General features: G+C 37.0%; 1 pseudogene; it reads left to right on the plus strand.

Moving 5' to 3' along the window:
- The first annotated feature begins 8,341 nt into the window (after positions 1 to 8,341).
- On the plus strand, positions 8,342 to 8,470 carry LOC135319697 (U4 spliceosomal RNA; annotated as a pseudogene).
- Positions 8,471 to 18,937: the final 10,467 nt, after the last annotated feature.

An 18,937-nucleotide genomic window follows, 5' to 3' on the forward strand; every position in this document is an offset into this window, starting at 1 on the left:
AAGGGGGTCTGACCTGGAATTAGATGCCACTCAGGCTGTCATTTGATCCACTTCCCACACAAAGAGTCACACATTTGGCACTGTTGTCCTCGTGTCTGTCACCCCAGAAGAGACACCTGCATATCCCAGAAAAGAAGATCGTGTCATGAATAGAAGCTCTGCAGGACAGAGTCACCCACGTGCTTCCCCAGAGAGGAGCTTGTGTGTCCAGCGGTTGTATTTTCTTCTGTCACATTGTTGCCTTCTTAATTTATAGGATTTTTTAATGTAAACAATCACACTGAACTCTATAAACATAAATGCTGCTTTTTGTAGTTCATATAAAAAAGGTTCCATATTTGTAGTATACTGCAATCATATTTTTTACATCCAGCTCTTTAAGTGATCCTTGTTCTGGTGGCTTTATGTAAATATGTTTGCCCTAGTTAAATTAAGAAACTTTAAAGGTTATAAACTGAAAACAAAAAAATAAAGTATTTGTTTTCTGCTAGATGCAAAAAAGAAAGAAGAAAGAAAAAGAAAGAAAGAAAGAAAGAAAGAAAGAAAGAAAGAAAGAAAGAAAGAAAGAAAGAAAGAAAGAAAGAAAGAAAGAAAGAAAGAAAGAAAGAAAGAGAGAAAGAAAGAAAGAAAGAAAGAGAGAAAGAAAGAAAGAAAGAAAGAAAGAGAAAGGAAAGGAAAGGAAAGGAAAGGAAAAAAGAAAAGAAAAGAAAAAAGAAAAAAGGAAAGAAGGAAGGAAGGTAGGAAAGTAGGAAGGAAGGAAGGAAGGGAGAAAGAAAAAAGAATCACCACCAAACTAGACTAAAAAGGGTATAAACAGAAATTCTATTTCCAGATATCTAGGTATTCAAAGTAGTCAACAGTTAACTATGAGTTTCCCTGGCTGGTGAATGGGATTAAATGATATTACTTACATAAAGAAAAAGGTCTTCGAAAAGATGCAATCTTAATTACTTCACTAGACCTACATCTCACAAAAAATCAGTTAGCTAGTTGTCTGGAATGGCACAGACAAACTAATCAACTAAAGAGATTTTTTTAAATAAAAATTTAATTACTAAAAAAGCTGTAAATATGGATTAAGATTTCCTATTTGGTAACAGTATAAACATAAAAATTTTTATTTGCTAAATCATAAAATATTTCAGTGTGATATATAACTACCTGCTCCATAAACAAGTTCTACTCAATGCAGCTGGTCTGCAAACTGTGCATTACTGGTCTGTTTTGAAATAAGAAGCTTTTGTAAGAATGCAATTTAATATACTGTTTCCTTCATCAAGAAAATTTTGCTCTGAAAAAATTTCAGATGGACTAAACAGTGTGCTTACTAATTTAAATGCTCTACATTCTAATACAAGCCTCTGTCTCACTGCAGACTAGTAACTAGCATTTTATAGACAGGCAGAGATCAGTGAATTATATTCAGGGTAGCACTGTTCTAAAGTGCTTCCTGGGTTTTAATTCAAGTCTACTGAATATTTTTAAACACTTTCTGCATGAAGTGTTAGAGCTTCTGTGCCATTTTCCATTCTGCAATTTATTGGAATTAATACGTATCTTGTTACTTTCCAGATGTCACCAGCCTCCATATTTACATTACAAAATTTTAATGCTGGTCAGAAAGAAGGCTTGAACATCCAAGACAGTAATATACTGATAAATTTTTTAAAGTAAGAGATTAAAAATTATAATTTAAAAATAGCTCATATAATAGCACTTCAAAAGGTGAAATTTGATAATATACTTGTAAGTTTTGAAAACTTTGTTTTATATTAAAAGATCTAAAAATCATTCACTTTTTAACACTAACCTAAATATTCCATCAGTTGCTCAGCAGTTATGATTTCCATCATCGGTGGAAATTTCACCTGAAAAACAAAATATTTTTTATGTAAAATCAAATGTTTTGGTGATTAAAGTGTTTCTTTAGTCAGAAACACAAGTTTGTACATGTGCTATGTGTATCTACTATATGTATACAACATTCACATTTTTAAGATCTTTATAACCAGTCTTTAACACAACAAAGTCAATCCTATCACCGTAAAACTTAGGGTGATAAAAGGTGAAAGGTGTGCCTTTCACCACCCACCCTGGTCGCCATTAGGTGCCTGCAACAGCATCCTGCATGGTAGAAAATGCAATTAAAGGGCAGGAAGAGACACCAACAATTTGACAGGTCACTCATGGGAGCAGTTCTACTGAACACAGCCTTGAACATAGCTCAGTATTTCATCATTTCAGTCTACCATGGCCATTTTTATTGTTGAATAGCTAAAATGAATACAGTACAAAGGATTACTCATAAACTGAAGGATTCATACTATATGAGTCCAAATGTAAAATTTAAAAAGAGGCAAAATTAAACTACACTGTTTAGAGCTGTACACATATAAAGAAAAGGAAAGGGCTACTATAAAAATCACAACTGTAGTTAGCCCTAGGAGTTAGGGAAGGAGTTATGGTTGGACCGGGGCATACAAGAGGTCTCTGAGACGGTGGCCATGCTCCATATCCTGACTTGCCTGCTAGTTCCACTGTTTGCTTTATGACAACTTGTTAAACTGGACATCTCTGTCTCATGCACATTTCTGTATGCGCTGTATGTCACAATAGAAAGGTTAAAAGTAAATACATACATTATAGTCACATTTAAGTTTCAAAAGTTAATTCAGCTACAACACATTAGTTTAAACGAATTTTTCAAATTAATTGTCAGATGAGTTATCTCGGTATTACAGCCAATGACTGTAAATATTTTAGCTGACTTACTGAAACACATACTCCTTGCTATATTCATAGAATAGAAGAAAATAGATACTGTAGGGTCGAAACTCAAAGTAATTAACATATCAATGACCAGAGAATAGCAGTATAATTAAAAACTCTTCAGGAATGATTTTCTGTTCAACCAAGGACATATTTTAAATGATCAATTTCTCTAACAAGTCCCCCACGCATCAAAGAAGGTGCTCTGGGCATTGATGCTATGGTTCATAAGGTAACAGTATGTCACAATTTTTTGTTTGTTTTAATCAATGAATAAAGTAAGTCCTAAAAAAGATCCCTGTAAAACAGAATAGTATGAGACCCTCTGAGAGCATACGTGCCAGTCAGGACTTGTGAGTTAATCATCCAGTAGATTATCATTCAGTGAAAACCAAGCAATGCCATGGAAGTTTTAATCTTGATTCCCAATTATTTTTATTTTCTGGGACTTTTTAAAAATAGCAATACTTTTTTTTTTTTGAGTAGTTTTAGGTTTACAGAAAAATTGAACAGAAAGTACAGAGTTCCCATATATAGTATATTTTAAAACTGAAACTCATAGGCAAATTATAGTCTCTTGCTTGCTTTTCTAAATAAACTTCCATTGAGTGTCACTCTCATTTGTTTATGTACTGTCTTTCGCTGCTTTTGCACTATAATAGCACAGCTGGGTATTTGCAACAGAGAGCGTATGGCCCACAATACCTAAAATATTTACTGTCTGATTCTTTACAGGAGAAGTCTGTTGATCCCTGAATTAGGTGATTTTAACTGCTATTTAATAATATTTTATCAAGGTGTTTGAGTACAACTTTGAAGGTCAAATATTTAAACCAGTAATTTATATACACTGAATATTTATGTTCTGAACAACTGTCAAACCAATTGGAAAGTCCCATTTACACCTAACAGTGTTTTGTAAATAAAATGAGACCTATACATTCTTTTACTCTAGGCAGATTCACTGCAGAAGTATATTCACCTGAAAACCCCCAAAACAAACAGCTTATTCTTTTCTGGTCAATGCAGTAGTCCTACTATAAAGTTGTCAAAATAAGGAACCAAGGCAGTAACAAGTACATGTATTCGGGAAATACATTCTCAATTCTAGATTTCTGCAAAGAGATGATTTCAGGGCTTACTCTTGAAATTTCCAAATAACAACTGCCTACCATGTCTTGCTTCAAACATCTGAAATAGGAAATGATATTTATACAGATTTTTAGAAGTGGAACAACAAAAATGCAAATATTTTAACTGACTTATTCACAAGCAAACTCAGTTATATATTCATTTCTTGAATCTTAGCCAATAAAATATTTTGGTTGTTCATTAAAACTAGGGACAGAAGACTATAATAGTGAAGAAATGCCTGTTTCCCACTAACACTGAATCTTTGCAACAGAGACCAAATGACCCAAGAACAAAAATAAAAACAATAAAAGCTTCTGTTTAAAGTATTAATAATTTGACACAACATTGTAAAATGACTGTAACTCAATAAAAAAAGTTAAAAATAAAGTATTAATAATATCCTAAACAGGAATGTAAAACATTCCGAAAGTGATATGCCAAGATTTTGATACCTGTGATTTTGATATTCTGAGCAGGGAGAGAAATGCAGAAGACTCAGTAGTAACTAGGAAATAAAAGCAGCTTATACAACTGATGGTAAGTATAAAAATGACCAGCCAAAGAGCATTGTTAATGTTTAATTAGAATGTCAATTAATAAGTACGCAAGAAATACAAAGTTTGAATTTTAACACCTCCTTAAAGCTGGGAAGATATACTTGAGGAGATTAAAAAAAATTAGTATTTACAGAGCAGAAACAAAATAAAGACTAGAAAAATAGAAAAAAATCAATGAAACTAAGAGCTGGTTCTTTGAGAAGATAAACAAAACTGATAAACCTTTAGCCAGACTTATCAAAAAAAGAAAGAGAGAGAGAGAAAGAAAGAGGGAGCCCAAATCAATAAAACAAGAAATGAAAAGGAAATTACAACAAACACCACAGAAATACAAAGGATCACAAGAAACTACTGCCGACAACTATATACCAATAACATGGACAACCTAGAAGAAATGAAAACATTTCTAGAAATGTGCAGTCTCCCAAAACTGAACCAGGAGAAAAATATGGACAGATCAATTATAACTAATGAAACTGAATTAGTTAAAAAAAAAACTAAAAAGCAAAAAACTCCTAACAAACAAAAGTCCAGGACCAAAAGGCTTTCACAAGTGAATTCTACCAAATATTTGGAGAGGTTAACACCTATCCTTTTCAAACCATTTCAAAACCTGCACAGGAAGGAACACTTCTGAACACATTCTAAGAAGCCAGCATCACCCTGACACAAAACCCAATGAAAATATCAGAAAAAAAAAAAACCCAGGTCAATATCACTGATGAAGACAGATGCAAAAATCCTCAACAAAATGTTAAATACAGTAAAAGGATCAGACACCATGATCATGTGGGGTTTATCCAGGGATGCAAGGATGGTTGAATATCTGCAAATCAGTCAATGTGATACACCATATTAACAACCTGATGAAAAAAACACATAGTCATCTCAATAGATGCAGAAAAAGGTTTTGACAAAATTCAACATCCTTTTTATGATAAAAACTCTCAACAAAGTGGGTACAGAGGGAACACACCTCAACATAATAAAGACCATTTATGACAAGCCCACAGCTAGCATCATACTCAATCGTGAAAAGCTAATAGCATTTCCTCTTAGATCAGGAACAAGACAAGGATGCCCAATCTCACTACTTTTATTTAACATACTATTTAAGTCCTAGCCACAGCAACCAGACAAGGAAAAGAATAAAAGGAATCCAAATTGGAAAGAAAGAAGTAAAACTGTCACTGTTCACAGATGACATAATATATACATAGAAAATCCTAAAAATACAAACAGAAAACTACCAGAACTCATCAATGAATTCAGAAAAGTTGCAGGATACAAAATCAACATATAGAAATCTGTTGTATTTCTATACACTAACAACAAACTATTAGAAAGAGAAATTAAGAAAACAATCTCCTTTAGAGTTGCATCAAAAAGAATACCCAGGAATAAATCTAACTAAGGCGGTAAAAGACCTGTACACAGAAAAGTGTAAGACGCATATGAAAGAACCTGAAGACAACAGAAATAGTTGGAAAGATGTACCACACTCACGGATTGGAAGAATTAGTATTGTTATATTCCCACACCACTCAAGGTAATCTACAGATCCAGTGCAATCTCTTTCAAAATACCAATAGCATTTTTCACAGAAGTAGAACAAAAATTACAAAATTTGCATGGAAACAGAAAAGATCTTTGTAGCCAAAAGTTGAGAAAGAAGAAAAATCTGGAGGTATCATGCTCCCTGATTTCAAATCACACTACAAAGCTACAGCATAGTGCTGGCCACAAACAGACACACAGATCAAAGGGACAGAGCAGAAAGCCCAGAAGTGAACCCACATTTACATGGGCAATTAGTCTACAACAAAGGAGGCAAGAATATACACTGGGCAATGGTCGGCCTCTTCAATAAATGGTGCTGGGAAAACAGGACAGCTACGTGCAAAAAAAAAAAAAAAAAAAAAAATCAAACTGGACTATTTTCTCATGCCATGCAGAAAAATAAATTTAAAATGATTTAAAGACTTAAATGTAAGACTTGAAATCATAAAACTTCTAGATGAAAACATAGGCAGTATCTCTTTGACATTAGTCTAATTAATATTTTTCTAGATTATGTTTCCCCTGGCAAGGGAAACAAAAGCAAAAATAAACAATTGAGATTATATCAAACTGAAAAGCTTTTGCCCAGCAAAGGAAACTATCAACAAAATTAAAAGGACACCTACTAAATGGGAGGAGACATTTGCAAATGCTATATCCAATTAAAGATTAATATCCAAAACATACAAAGAACTCACACAATTTAACATCAAAACAAACAAACAAAAAAAAACCCAATTAAAAATGGGCAGAGGATATGAATAGATATTTTTCCCAAGGAAACATACAGATGGCCAATATCACATGAAAAGACTTCCAATATCACTAATCATCAGGGAAATGCAAATCAAAACCACAATGAGCTATTTACCTCACAACTGTCAGAATGGCTGTTGTCAAAGAGACAACAAATAACAAGTGTTGGCAAGCATGTGGAGGAAAGGGAACCCTCGAGCAGTGGTGGGAATGTATATTGGTGCAGTCACTAAGAAAAACATGGAGGTTCTTCAAAAATTAAAAAAAGAACTATCATAGGATCCAGTAATTCTATTCCTGGGTATTTATCTGAAGAAAACAGAAATACTAATTCAAAAAGATACATGCACCCCAACATTCATGGCAGCATTATTTATAATAGCCAAGATATGGGAGCAACCTAAGTGGCCATCAATAGATGAATGGATAAAGAAGATGTGGCACATATGTGCAATGAAATACTACTCAGCTATAAAAAAGAATGAAATCTTGCCATTTGAGACAACATGGACGGACCTGAAAGGTATTAGGTTAGGTGAAATACATCAGAGAGAAAAAGACAAATACTATTTGATTTTACTTTCATGTGGAATCTAACAAACAAATGAATGAACATAACAAGACAGTAACAGAGTCATAGATACAAAGAACAAACAGAAGGTTACCAAAAGGGAGGGGGATAAAGGGAGGAGAGAAATAAGTGAGGGAGATTAAGAGGTACAAACTTGCAGTTGCAAAATAAATGAGTCATGGGTATGAAATGTACAGTGTGGCGAATATGGTCAGTAATTAGCTGATACCTTTGTTTGGTGATAGATTGAAACCAGACTTACCATGGTGATCATTTTGAAATATATAGAAATATTGAATCACTATGTTTTGCAACAGGAACTCACAAAGTGTTGTAGGTCAATTATACTTCAAAGACAAACTCATAGAAAAAAAGATCAGATTTATGGTTACCAGAGGTGGAGAGTGGGAAGAGGGGAAATTGGATAAAGGCATTCAAAAGGTATAAATGTCCAGTTATAGGTACTAGGGATGTAATGTACAACATGATAAGTATAATTAACACTGCTGTATGTTATATAATAAAAGTTGTTAAGAGAGTAAATCCTAAGAGTTCTCACAAGGAAAAAAAAATTTTCTATTTCTTTAATTTTATATCTATATGAGATATTACATGTTCACTAAACTTGCTGTGGTGATCACTTCATGATATATTGAAGTCAAATCATTATGCTGTACAACTTAACCTTATATAGTGTAAATTATAGCTCAATAAAACTGGAAGAAAAAAATGAGTATTTGCCAGTCTGTGCTCTTTAGGAAAGTCAGAACAAAAATTAAATATATTGAACTTCTACTAAATGCCATTCAATTTGCAAATTACCTTAATCCACAACAATGCTACAAAGAAGTTATCTTCATTTAAAGGATGAAGGCATTAAATATTAATTTGTCCAAAGTAGTAGAGCTATGATGTGCCTTGGAGGCTGACTCCAAAGCCAATCACCCCTTCTATTATACCACCATTTACAGACTTTTAAAAACAGCAACACTTAAGCTTTGCACAGTGGCAGTATCATAGCCAGTGAGGTTTATCCAAGGCATGATTATTGCTAATTGAAAAACAGCAACACTTTCTTTCAATGAAATCTTACATAAAACATAATCTGAAATATATTTTAAATGAAGAACTGACAGAACTCTGTGACCAATGAAAAGTGGAGTATCATGGAGAAAGAATAATTGAAGTTGACTCTAACGCTCAGAACACTCTAAAACTTAAGATCCATACAATTAATAAAAAATAAGAAATTGGGTAAGGGAAGATAAGTTTATGGAAGAAAGTGATGTCTGCTTCATAAATGTGAAATTTAGCATCACACTCAAACAAAGTTGAGTTGGAACTCAGGAGACATTTTAAATTTGTCCATGAATTATCTCATTTCTGTGCTGTAGTCTATTTTTGCATTATTTATGGTAAAATGGACCACTATATAATATAATTTCTTCTCAGTTGAAGTTTCACTAATTTTGAATATGCTAGCAAAAATAAAATAAAATGCACATGGTTGAGAGCACGATCCAAAGCCCCCTTTCTTCCTCCCAGAGCTTGCTGGTCTCTCCTACCCAAGGCTGGGGCAGGGCTGGTCCACTGAGAGCTGCACAGTTTGAAGGCACTGGAGCAGCAGGTGTCAGGAGCTGAGACTTCCTGCACCCACCACCCTTGTGTGGGCTGAAGTTTATCCTGGGAGCCTGGAACTCTTTGCAGAGGGGGGCCAGTTTGTGTGCCAATCATTTGCGTTTTAGATTGTGCAGATGGATGGCCAGAAGTATGTCGAGGTGAAGAATGGGGCAAACATTCAGCTATGACTTAGCTTATGAGCTGTTTGCCTTCATCAGAAAGATTATAAAATAAATCATTCCTACCATCTACCCATGAAAAAATGATGATACAGAAGGACTGCTTCCTCAAAATGGTTTGTTTTCTCCCTTGAGATGAGCTTGACTGGTGATACCATCATGTGACACACGTCCTGTCTTGTCTTTTATCTCTTCTTTTCTTTCTTTCTTTCTTCTTTTCTTAAGTTATAATCAGTTTACAATGTTGTGTCAATTTCCAGGGTAGAGCACAATTTTTCAGTTATACATGAACATACATATATTCATAGCTTTTGTTGATGTTGTTGTTGTTCTATTTATTTATTTAGTGAGTTAGTTAGTTAGATACATGTCCTCAACTCTTCTTCAGATGAAAATAAACATACTTTACAGGTCTTTTTCCTCTTTTAATTGAAACCATTCTTCCACCACCATCCTTTGAGTCCCAGTCAAGCCAGCTCCGCATCTTCACAAGCACCCTAGCCTCACTCTGCTCTTGGCAGTGGAATTCCAGATGGACGTCTCCCAGTCTCCCCAAAACACTCCATCTGTGTCCTGAGGGCTACCTCTCCTCTTGTTCAAAGAATGTCAGAAACATTTCAAGATTCAGTTAAAATTCTACTGTTTTAAAAATCCTCCAGGGGCCAGTTATTCTGTTTTGAACTTGTGTACTTAATTTCTTTCCTACTGGCCCCTTGGTTTGTTTGAATTTTGCCTCCGACCTGTTTCCTAGGGGCTGTGGAAGTTATTGATCATTCTGGTCATGCCAAGCTGCTTTCTCTCATCTCACTAATGTGTCAATTTTCTGGCTCAAAAAATGAAACCAAAATAAAATAGTTTTCTTCTCTTCTATTAATTAATTTATTTCTCTTCAAATGATATCACATCCAAAGCTTCTACATTATGGTTAATATCTCCCACATGAAAGAGATGATAGAGAAAAAAAGTGGAAAATAAAAAGGTAGTATGGTTTTAAAAAATTAAGTTTTAGAGACAAAGAGGAAAAGACAGGTAGAAAGAAGATGGAATAGCCTTAATACTTCCCTACAAAATGGCCTTAATAACAAATAGATCAAAGTAAGGCTAATAATAGCTACCCCAAAACAGAGGGGAAACAAAACCTAAAACTCAGTATTATTTTCATATTTAATCATTGTTATCATCAAGCCACAGTAGGGTGGGAAATAAAATCCAGAATTCCTTTAAGCAATTAGTAATATTTCCAATTAATACATGTATAAAAATAATGGAAGTAGAAAATCTTTTTTGGCATATACCAGTGTAATAACTTTTGCAGGAAAAAAACCATCAATGGATGCCAAAATTTGTGGCCAAAACTTCTGTATAATGGGAAAAAGGATATTTGCACATGTTTGTGTCTCCCCCCAAAATACTTTATAATTATAAATAGAAAAGCTAATTTTATAGTGAAAAAACCTACTGGATATAATTTTAGTCAAGTTTTCATTTAACACCACCAATAATGAGACATATCAATGTCATATACACCTCAATATAAGGCACTGAGTAGGGCACAGAGCCATTTCTCTGGTGTTTTTGCAAAAAAAAAAAAAAAAAAAGGGGGGGGGGCAATTTAAACATAAAACTAAGGAAAAGTCAGACAAACCCAAATGAGGGAAAATAGACAAAATGGCCTCTCTTCTTCCAAAGTGTCAAGTTCATGAAGGACAGGAGGGCTGGGAACCGCCACAGATTGGAGGACACTGAGGACAGCTGATGACTAAACCCAGTGTGTGTCCTGGACCAGAGAAGGGACACTGGTAGAATGAAGGGTGAAACTTGAATAAAGCCTCTAGGTTAGTTAGTGACATCTTGTTACTGTTAATTTCCCGGGTCTTGATGACTGCACTATGACTTTATAATACATTCATCTTTGGAGGAGCTGGGTAAAGGTTATATGGACAATATTTGTAATATTTTACCCTTCTTGAAAGTCTAAAATTATTTCAAAGTAAAATTAAGGAGTGGAATAATGGAGAGTACAGGTGACCTCTAATTAAGAATGGAAGTTTAAAATAAATTCAGGATCTCCAAATAAAACTTTCAGAAGTGGCCTCTTTCTTATTTTATTACTTACAAAGTAAAAAAAGACTTGTCCAGTCAGCAAAGAACGAACTCTTTTGGTGTGTATTTAGCTAAAGAAGATTTTATGGTTTATGGGGTGTCTCTGGAGCTGTAATGGTCTTGGATGACACTTGGTCAGCCTTCTATGTTTATTTTGAGGTTATTTTATTTTCTGCATCTAACACCAAATTAGAAGTCTAAAATTTCATTTTCATCCCAGAAGGAATGGCACACTGATATGCGACAACTCACCTGTCCTTTTAATCTCTTCCTAAACTAGAAATACACACAACATATACCCCGAACATCCAGTTGCTTGGCATTCAAACTATATTTTGAAAGGTGTGACCCTAGATTTTTTTTCACTCAGACTAACTCAAGAGGAAGATAACAGCCTATTTGTATTCAAAAGGACACTAAATATTTTTAAACTTTGGTAATTACTTCCAGAACCTAAAATTTAAATTGTGAAAAATCCTACAATGTAGATACAACCAATAACTTAGCTTTTTATAAGTCATCTGTATCTAGGAAAACTCTCCAGGGTATTTCTTAAACCTGATGTTTAAAATTTTATTTATTTACTTTTACAGTTTGAGCACTGTGATTCAGATTTCATAAGAGTGAGCACAAGGACCCTGCCAAGCCTCCCACCTGGAGGGCGGGTTTAGGATGGCCACGGTTGTCTGGCCATCCCTCCAGCAGGACAGGGCATCCGTATGCCGTGTCTCCTCTCTTGCATTTGAAGGCTTGTCATGTCAGTTTCAAAGTCTGATTGCTAAGAGCCTGACAGTTTCCCCTTTTGCAAGGATCACCCACTCTGGGCATCTAAGCCACAAGGTAGGAGAGCAGCTACCTGCTGGGGAGACTGTGGAGAAGCCCTGAGAATGCGTGGGGAGGGACAGCACGCCCACTCAGCCAACCTTCATATTGTGCCCACCAGAGTCTCGGGCACGTGGAAAAAGCCTTCTCAGACTAGGGACTGGCTGCTGCCAGCTGAATGCCACTGCATGACCCCAGTCAAACCTAGGAGCAGAAGCATCACTCAGTTGAGTCCTAAGTCCTGACCCATAGATCCTGAACACAGGGAGGATTATTGCTTTGAGATGGTTTAGCACGCAGCCATAGGTAACCAGAACATATGATGTAAGGAATGCTCTTTGCTGGGCGTGTTTAAGACTGCGCTTTCTGAACTAGTCTCACCTCACCTTTAGAATCTGAATCTCAAATACAAGTCTCAGTACACCCAGTTTAAGACAGAGAAAGACAAACACTATATGACAAATACTATATGATATCACTTACATGTGGAATCTAAAAAATAATAGAAATGAAACTATATACAAAACAGAAAGAGATTCACATAGAAAACAGATTTATGGTTACCAAAAAGGGGGATGCAAATTAGGCATATGGGGTTAACAGACACAAACTACCAAACATAAAATGGATAAGCAATGAGAAATTACTGTGCAGCATGGGGAATTATACCTAATATCTTGTAATAACCCAGAATGAAATATAATCTAAGGAAAAAGCCCAGCAAACAGAATCACTATGCTGTATGCCTGAAACTAACACAATATTGTAAATCAACTCTACTTCAGTTTTAAAAAAAGAAATCATAATTTCCAGACTCCTTTGAAGGTCTCTGTATGTGGTCAAGTGACAAAAATTCCCCCAGAGATAGAAATGGAAACACCGTTTGCACACTTGGGAAAATGTCCTTAAACCATCTCTTCTCCCTTCTCTGGGGAGAGTGTGGATGGGATTATTGGTGTCACAGCCTTGTCAGGAGTCCTGAAGAGGAGGACTTCACCCTAAAGGTGTGAGAACTTAGTGCTGCAAGGATCACGAAACTTGGCGAGTTCAAGAAGCTAGTGCAAGACGGGAAGCTCGGTGCCCCAGAGCGCTCAGTGTGTCTTCAGATGAGCGGCTGCACCAGCCGCGAATGGATGTCTGCGGAGAAGGCACAGGCAATATCTCTGAGCTGAGAGCATCACCCGGTCCCGAATCCTCCTTTCTTTCCTCTGTTTTGTTTTTCATTTCCCTCTTTTCCCCTGCCTCCCCCTCCCCACTTCTTTCCTCCCCCCTCCCGTCCACGAGGACTGGCTGTTGACCCTGCTCAGGCCTGGGTGTGGATGCGGGTGGGACCGCAGCCCCGCAGCAGCCCAGTGGTGCCCTCTGGAGAGGCTGCCTTGCGCTCTGTGAAAAGGCGGCCGCAGGCTCCACAGCCCAACCACATGGTTCTCCCCATCACTGATGGAGATGAAGGAGAAAGATAGTGTACTTTTCCTGTGGTTGTTAGCTGAGACCACTGCCCAGGGACATAAGAGGAGCTCCGCAGGCGAGGGTGGACTCCGAAGGAAAGCCATCTCCAAGCTGTCGGGGGCAGTGGGCAGCGTGCACCTGTGACAAGGGGAAGCCGAGGGACAGCTGGCCCAGGCTGCAGGTTGAGGTGACTGTTGAAAAAAGCATTCAGGTGCTGGATGGGGTGTCCGTGCCCATCCTGCCTTTGTGAATGGACTGCGCTCTTCCTCAGCCTTCCTGCCCCCAAGGGTGTTGTTCAAAGCCGGAACCGCCTGAGGTGGGGGTGAGTGGGTTGTGCTACCTGTCAGCTTAACCGGAAGAGACAAAAGTTGAGTGCCCCCCCCACCCTGCCCTTTTTAGGGAGTCAAACAGAAACTTTAGAGAGGATGATCTCTGTCCTCAAGAGATTCGGGGAAGCACCTCTAAAGAGGTGGGGATGAGGCCCCCCTTCCTGATAACAAAGCTTCCTACTCTGCTGCGTCCTTCTCGGGCAGCAAAGAAGAGGGATCCTAAGCTTTTAGGTCACCCAGCGAACGGCTCCATAAAGTTCTCTGTCACCAAATTCCATTCGGGACTGTGGAAGGACAGTCTCATTTGCTCCCAGCAATGGAGAAGCAGGGCTTGCTGCTGCTGCTTCCTCTAGTTTGAGACCCTTGACTTCCTGGCATCTGTGACCCATCATTTGTCATTTCTCTCTGCACCAGCCAACCCCTGGTACCAGGTGTTCTGAGTGCTTGGGAAGTTAAGAGTGTTCAGGGACACACAGCACTGACTAGCACGTGGGCTCTGTAGGTGAGCTTTTTGGTTCTTCACAGATGTGTTAACTTAGCAGGTGGCTTAACCTCTGTGACTATTTCTTTATCCCTGCTTGTTGGGGGTGGATAAATGATAGTCTCTGACTCTCAGGTTTGTTCTGAGGATTAAATGAGCCAATCTATGAAAGATTTAGCAGTTCCTGGCACTTAGTAAACAATGGTCACTCAAACATTAGTAACCTTAGGAGCTTGGTTATTGAGACAAGAGTCGTTACAGCAAAAAGTCATGGTGTAACACTTCTATGTATAATTCCATTTTAGATTACTTTCAATGCTTAATTTTAGAGACATTAAGGTATGGCTGTACTTTAAAAAGTTAGATTTATTTCTGAAAGTTTTTAATGTCTTTCTATGAAGTCAGCGGATGGGGGAGCATTTCAAAGCAATGAAATTACCTGGGTAGTAAACAGGACAAAAATATTAGTGTTTCTCTTATGCTAGACACCTTCTACTTCACTCTTAAGATCGACATTATGGTGAAGAAGAATTTGCATTTCCTGGCTCTAAAATAAATTGTAAGGAATGGTCATCTAAGAGGTTTGTAGTTAGTTCTGCTTTTGCAGTGTCTAATTTTAATTTTTTCTCATTCTAGGCTTTTGGTTACTCCCCTTCCACCCGATCCCTTAATTTTATTTTTTGAAAGAGTCTGCATTTCAAGCTGCTAGGGCAGAGAGTGTGATTACAGAAGGAAGGGCTCCTCATCCAGGTACCTTGCTCTCTAGCTGTCACTAGGAAAGCCATTCTGAGTCAGGATCTAACATGAGGAGCCCGTGCTCACTCTGCAGCCAAATCATAAAGCTTAAATCAAAAGTAGCTATGTTTAGGCAGACCCTAAATCTGAATGCCTAAACTTACAAAGCCAGCATTCTTTAGAGGTCCTAAAACTTGCATTACCTTTCCATTTAATTATGCTTTTTAAAAGCTATTATATGAGGAATAAGCCTATTAAAATGAGAGATTATGTTTTCATTAGGTCTTCGTTAAGCCTTCAGTAAAAAAATAATGGGATGCAGAGTAACCAGTAAAATATATACAGTACTTTTAATGAGTCTTATTCTGTATTCTGTAAATATTTATGTACTTTTAAGTCCAGAGAAGTAGTAACTAACTTTCAGTTTATAGTTTATTTTTCAATGTTAACACACAGTATTTGGGATACAGCAGAATTCTGTGTCTTGCAAAACCTTGAACTGTGTTTGTGTGTTTTTGACATAGCTCATCAGAATAGTCGCTAGCCCTGAAAGCAGCTTTCAGATGTATAATGGTGTCAACAACGAGTGTGTCTAATGGCAGCAGGCAGCAGAAAGCTAAAAGAGATTCCAGGATACTGTATCCATGAAAGGAGTTGGTAAATTTTAGCCCCATCCTGGTTTTGTAAATAGAGATGCATTGGGACACCCCTGTGCCCATTCTTTACCGTATTGCCTGTGGCTGCTGCCACAGCTACAAAACTGAGTGGTTGCAACACAGACCGTGTGGCCCCATAGAGTAAAAAATATTTACTGTGTGATCCTTTAGGGAAAAGTTTGCCAGCCCCTGCCATGGGACCTTGAAGTCCCTTCCTTAAGAATACACTTACAATCTCTTCATTATTTCTTAGTCCAATGGTTCCCAAACTGTCTTCTGCAGAATATTAATATTGTCTAAGTTAGTAAGTGTTGTGGGAAAAAGATCCATGCTAACAGTAATTTTTCCTTTGTAATTTATTTTAAAATAAAAGTTTAAGACTACCAAACTCATTGCTATGGCTTTTATTTTTATGTGATACTCTACCTTTAAGAAAAGGTGTCCCATGCCTGAGAGCACCAGGACGTCGAGTGAGAGATCACCTGATACACGAGTGTGCGATGCTCCACCTGCGCCTTGATGCCCAGGCAGCACTTAACACAGTCACTGATGAGATGCTTGGCATCATCTCTTTGATGATGGCTCATCTTCTGTGTCCTGTCTTATAATTTCAACACATTTGTGATACTCAATGTTTATTCTAAATTAACCATGTTTTGTACCACAAACACATTGCCTGTGGATCTGTTGCTGAAAGAAGGAAGACTTAAACAAGAAGTAGAATCTTTTTTGTTATCAAATTGTGTCTGAATCAAGTGATCAAAATGTCGGAATATTACAAAGTAAAGATGAGCACTTGCAGCCTTCCGTTTCTAGAAATTCAGGAAGTGAGCTTTCCAGGGTCAAGTTTATGTCCAATTCCAACAAAATAACAACATTTAGTAAGAAACCACTAAGAAGAAAATATGAGGAAAGTTATTTGTTTTTTGGATTTACTTCCTTTGGAAATAGATTTGCACCTCATGCTCAGTGTGTATTATGTAAGAAAATTTTATTGAAAAGCTCTTTGGCCCCTAGTAAATTTTGAAGACATTTGGAAACTAAACATGCTGCATATAAAGACAAAGACATTATCTTTTTCAAGCAACATCTTGATTCACCTGAAAACAATAAACCCCCAGCACCTAAAATTGTCAACACAGATCATGGAAGCACTAGAGAAGCTTGTCTAGGATGGAGATACAATAGATTTATAAATTATCCCAAGATGTTTTTTAATACTTAAATTCACTTTTTGACCTTTAGAAATTTTCCTCAAATGCATGTTGCATTTAATCCACCAAGTATTTTTTGCCTACCTGAACCAGGGGTAGGAAAATAAATGTACAGAATTCATATTTGCAAATTCCAAGATCACAGAAACTACAAGGCAAAGCCAAGAACTAGAGCTTGAAGTCACATTTTTAACTGCCCTTCTCTCATTTCACTATGAATGCACTGTCTCCAGTCACACTTAAAAGAAATCATTTCTCATTCAAAATTCATTACGTCTTAATTGCAGATTTATTAACAAACTGGCGGCTTTGTATTGATTTCTGCAGGATGTTGTGGAAAGTTGGAACAGGCACAGAGCACCTGGTGGGATTGACAGCATTTCACACTAAGTGGCAAGGGTGTTGTAACATGCAAACACTTGAAAAAGAGATAAACGTTGACAGAACATTCATCAGTGGCATGGGTGAAATATACATGATCAGAAAACATGGGAAAAGAGAAATATGCTGTTGGGACCCTTATCTATATAAAATTCATGTTGGCTATTTGTTTGTTTGTTTGTTTGTTTTACTGGAGGTACTGGGGATAAACCCAGGACCCTGAGCATGCTAAGTATGGGTTCTACCACTGAGCTACTCCCACCCCTGCAGGGACTAATATCTGATATTTTGTTTAACATTAGTGAAGTATGATGGACTTTCGTTTAAGGTGCCCCTTTCGTTAATTCTTAACATCAGTTGCGTGCCTACCTGCACTCAGTGCTGGATTCTTCTGGCAAAAGTAACACTCATGGAGTGTTAGAGACTCTAAGATGCAAAAAATAATCAAATATCAAGAATCTACTTTGACATATCATTGTCCACAAATCAAAACAAACAGAAAAGATCCCTTGTGTGCACTTCCTACCAAACTTCCAGAAGAATATGGACAACCTTAATCACTAGTCTATACATAGCTAAATATGCATTTAGTTTGAACATCAAAATGGCTCATATTTCAGGCTTGATCTCTGTATTGAACAATTTTGAGCCCAGACCGACCAAAGAAGCAATTGTAAGTATTCCCATGTCTCTGAAAGTTTGTGGTGATCACAGGTGGGGGGTGCCTGTTCTGATAAGTATAAGATACACAGGAGGGGACATGGGGGATACCATCTGAAAGGAGGATCATTCCAGAAAAATATGAAAAACAGAAAAACTTCCAAGTGCCTCTAAGAAAAATGCATCTCCTAGTCTATACTCTGTGACCAAGACAGCCTTAACTTGTCCCTTCAGCCTGACTAAACATTGGTTCTTGACTGTAGGGCCCTGACCTCCCTTTTTTGGGAGAACTGGCATTTGAAAACTTGAAATTGTAAATTCTTTCTCTGCCTGTTTGAAATGTGAATCTTCGATCATCCAGAAATGTCTTCCTCAAGGTTAAAGAAGTGGAAGTCATCCCTCCAAAATGTAATCAACAAGGAAGGCAGGGCTCCTGTTCTCCGTGGGAGGGTAGGAGCCTGACTTCCATCCCAATCAACCACAGACCCAGATGGCCTAGTCACCTGGGCCACTCTCTCCTCAAAAGCCATCCAGCACTTGCTCATTTGCACAGACGAGCATTTACAATCTTCATTGCAGTCGATTGGGATGAAGTCTTCCTCGCCATTTTAAACAAATATCAGGTGCACCTTTCCCTATGTCTGCAATTAAAAAAAAATTAAGATCCGTAGATATGCCAGACACAGAATTGAATCACAATGTATATTTTTCTAAACAAGATACTTTATTTATTTATTTATTTATTTATTTATTTATTTATTTATTTATTTATTTATTTAATTGAAGTATAGTCAATTTACAATGTTGTGTCAATTTCTGGAGTGCAGCATAATGTTTCAGTCATACATCTACATACATGAGTTCATTTTCATATTCTTTTTCATGAGGTTACTACAATACATTAAATATAGTTCCTTGTGCTATACAGTATAAACTTGTTGTTTATCTATTTTATATATAG

This window comes from Camelus dromedarius, chromosome 30 (genome assembly GCF_036321535.1).
Source record: "Camelus dromedarius isolate mCamDro1 chromosome 30, mCamDro1.pat, whole genome shotgun sequence".
Lineage (NCBI taxonomy): Eukaryota > Metazoa > Chordata > Mammalia > Artiodactyla > Camelidae > Camelus > Camelus dromedarius.